The sequence below is a fragment of the Salmo salar genome, chromosome ssa15 (assembly GCF_905237065.1).
Source record: "Salmo salar chromosome ssa15, Ssal_v3.1, whole genome shotgun sequence".
In the NCBI taxonomy this organism is placed as follows: domain Eukaryota; kingdom Metazoa; phylum Chordata; class Actinopteri; order Salmoniformes; family Salmonidae; genus Salmo; species Salmo salar.
This window is the reverse complement of record NC_059456.1, coordinates 29,659,259-29,662,882: the sequence shown is the minus strand read 5'-3', so window position 1 is coordinate 29,662,882 and position 3,624 is coordinate 29,659,259. Positions and strand designations below refer to the sequence as shown.

General features: G+C 39.2%; 1 protein-coding gene across 3 annotated transcripts in view; it reads left to right on the top strand.

The window, feature by feature from the left end:
• Nucleotides 1-2,404: 2,404 nt before the first annotated feature.
• LOC106571212 (dual specificity protein phosphatase 10) overlaps nucleotides 2,405-3,624 on the top strand; it is an 11,564-nt gene continuing 10,344 nt past the window's right edge. The window contains exon 1 of one of the 3 annotated variants that reach the window (XM_045695608.1): nucleotides 2,405-2,702. The gene's annotated coding sequence lies outside the window, so the exon portion shown is untranslated. Of the gene's footprint in view, nucleotides 2,703-2,797; nucleotides 3,299-3,624 lie in introns of those variants that run through there. The other 2 variants (XM_014143997.2, XM_045695609.1) reach the window with 2 other exon arrangements.

Here is a 3,624-nt window from a genome sequence, read left to right as displayed (position 1 = left end):
TTTAATTGCATGACATTTTCTGTATGATTTGTTAAATTGGGTTACCTTTATCAAAGAATGTGGTTGGAATTTAGCTCAAATATCCATGTGTCCAAATATGTTAAAAAAATAAAAATAAAAATACAACTTTCCAGGTGATGTACTCACTTTTTCATATGACTATATACAGTGCTTTCAGAAAGTATTCAGACCCCTTGACTTTTTTCACATTTTGTTACTTTACAGCATTATTCTAAAATTGATTAAATTAATAAAAAATATCAGCATACCCCATAATGGCAAACAGAAAATTGTTTTTAGAAAATGTTGCATATTTATAATTTTTAAAAAACAGAAATACCTTATTTGCATAAGTATTCAGACCCTTTGCTTTGAAAGTGGCCAGACAGAAGCCACCCCTCAGTAAAAGGCACATGACAGCCTGCTTGGAGTTTTCCAAAAGGCACTTAAAGACTCTCAGACCATGAGAAACAAGATTCTCCGGTCTGATGAAACCAAGATTCAACTCTTTGGCCTGAATGCGAAGCGTCATGTCTGGAGGAAACCTGGCACCATCCCTACGGTGAAGCATGGTGGTGGCAGCATCATTTAAAACATTTTAATTTTTTATTTAACCTTTATTTAACGAGGCAAGCCAGTTAAGAGCAAACTTAACTTAATCGTCAACAGTAAAGAGGCGACTCCGAGATGCTGGCCTTCTAGGCAGAGTTGCAAAGAAAAAGCCATATCTCAGACTGGCCAATAAAAATAAAAGATTAAGATGGACAAAAGAACACAGACACTGGACAGAGGAACTCTGCCTAGAAGGCCAGCATCCCGGAGTCGCCTCTTCACTGTTGACGTTGAGACTGGTGTTTTGCGGGTACTATTTAATGAAGCTGCCAGTTGAGGACTTGTGAGACGTCTGTTTCTCAAACTAGACACTCTAATGTACTTGTCCTCTTGCTCAGTTGTGCACCGGGGCCTCCCACTCCTCTTTCTATTCTGGTTAGAGCCAGTTTGCTCTGTTCTGTGAAGGGAGTAGTACACAGTGTTGTACCAAATCTTCAGTTTGTTGGCAATTTCTCAAATGGAATAACCTTCATTTCTCAGAACAAGAATAGACTGACGAGTTTCAGAAGAGAGTTCTTTGTTCCTGGCCATTTTGAGCCTGTAATCGAACCCACAAATGCTGATGCTCTAGATACTCAACTAGTCTAAAGAAGGACAATTGTATTGCTTCTTTAATCAGGACAAGAGTTTTCAGCTGTGCTAACATAATTGCAAAAAGCTTTTCTAATGATCAATTAGCCTTTTAAAATGATAAACTTGGATTAGCTAACACAACATGCCATTGGAACACAGGAGTGATGGTTGCTGATAATGGGCCTCTGTACGCCTATGTAGATGTTTCATAAAAAAAATGCCGTTTCCAGCTACAATAGTCATTTACAACATTAACAACGTCTACACTGTATTTCTGATCAATTTGATGTTATTTTAATGGACAAAAAATGTGCTTTTCTTTCAAAAACAAGGACATTTCTCAGTGACCCCAAACTTTAGAACGGTAGTGTATATTGGCCATTGAAAGGCTTTGAAGCCCCCGGTCAGCCATATTTGCACTCCCCAGCAGGAGCAGTCCTCCATAGGAATGAATGGAATTCTACAGTATTTCAAATAAATGTTTCAAGGATGTATATAAGTTCATTTTATTTTTAGGCCACATAATATAATTGTAAAGTATGCATTAAGGTGTCTGTTATAGAATACATGTGGCAAAGCGAATGTAGACATTAATAAATGCATTTCTATAGCTTCCAAAATATTGGTTTACCACCGTGGGGGAGTGCCAAGATGGAGGCACAGAGGCTTCAACACAGCAGCCCTTATACGTCATCTAGTGTATATATAAATCATTGGTGAGAACCTAGGCATGGCTATTCTGGAGCAGGACCTAAAATGACTATAATTATCCATGATACACCCCTCAATGAGCAATTTGTCAATTCCAATGAGAATATGTCACCAATGGGCTGATTGAAGGCCCCTGTGGTTAACCTCATATAATATGGTAATATCATGCATTATACAATTGTAATATCATATTAATCACAATACATAAGTTTCCCCCTGATAAAACAATACCATGCACCCTTATTAAACATTTCATTGCATGCAACTACTACCGTCATTACGACTGCATTTTCTGCATCAATAGGCGGAGAATAACGCATTAAAGACGGCGCGGGGCACGAAACCAAGGATGAACGAACTTCTCATCAGAGCATGGAGTATTCAGTCTACGCTTGCTTCGCTCTGCCTAGTATCGGCCTTTTGATTGGTTGCCAGTGACATCACCCTACCCTAATACATGGGACTGTAAGCATTGTTCATTCGACAGCCCTATCCTCAGAGAGCTGATTTAACACCCGCATCTGAACTCCCACCCACCACGGGGTTGGCTCTTGCTCCTCTCTCACTGTACAAAACGAATGAATTTAATATTAATGAACTCGTGTATTGGCTCATACCCGTGTCAATCCTAAAGTGCTACTTCACTAGGTTGGCTGACCCCTTGTATATTATTACTGAGGACCAGGCTAAAAGTAAAAATGTTGCGGATCCTCGGCACTGGGACAGGCTGAATGGAGTCAACGTTGAGCGCAAATAAAATCATTCTACATTCACCCGGAGCGCACAAAATATTGTTTTACAAAAATGTAAGTACACTTTTAAAAATCCTTTAATAGGCGACACTTCAAAGTCTATAGTATAGTTTACAAGTTGTATAGAAATGAAACGGCCACAGCGCTAACGTTAATCAACATGAACATGCCATACTCAGACATTTCACGTCATAACAGTGCGAAATATGAACGATGTCAGATTATGGGAATTTAACATGAAATTATATATTCGATATCATGAAGCCTTCAGATCGTTGCAGGAACTAATTTCGTTCATGTAAACCTCTGACAGATGATAAACTGTTGGCTCTTCAATATCACTGTGAACAAATATACCTGGAACCGGCTGTTGCCAAAATGATCAAGACTAGATTTACACTACAAATTATACAATGTTTTACTACGTGAGATACGTTTATGCAACCGCGGCGTCTTTGAAGTGAAATGACATTTACAAACCGTGTCTGTACTGCCGAAACCCTCGATACTTTATTCTCAGCACGTCCTTATGCCGGTCTCGTCAATGAATGTATGTACACCCTGTGATTTCTTTTTACCTTACCAGCTAGTTGAAACAGCTGGATACTGCATGCGCGGGTCAGAGGACGCCACCATGGGCGTCTTTTGATGTGAGGACATGGTTTATTACATCTTTATTGCAACGTTTGATTAAATTTAAGCAGCTTTTCCCGCACCCCATGACTGTTCCAGATGTGATTTGGAGAGAGAGAGAGAGAGACCAAACTGCGGTGTAGCCCTTACACGTTGATGCAGTATTCATCAGTCTTTTTGTCACACGAAATTCAAAGGCTTATTGTACTGCACTGTGAAATTGACAGTAGTCTAGCTGCGAAGCCCAGACATTTGGGCTGTTAAATTACCTGCACATATTTGTGATGATTATATTATTTGGTCATGCATTTTCATGGGACACATTTTCTGAGTTTATATAATA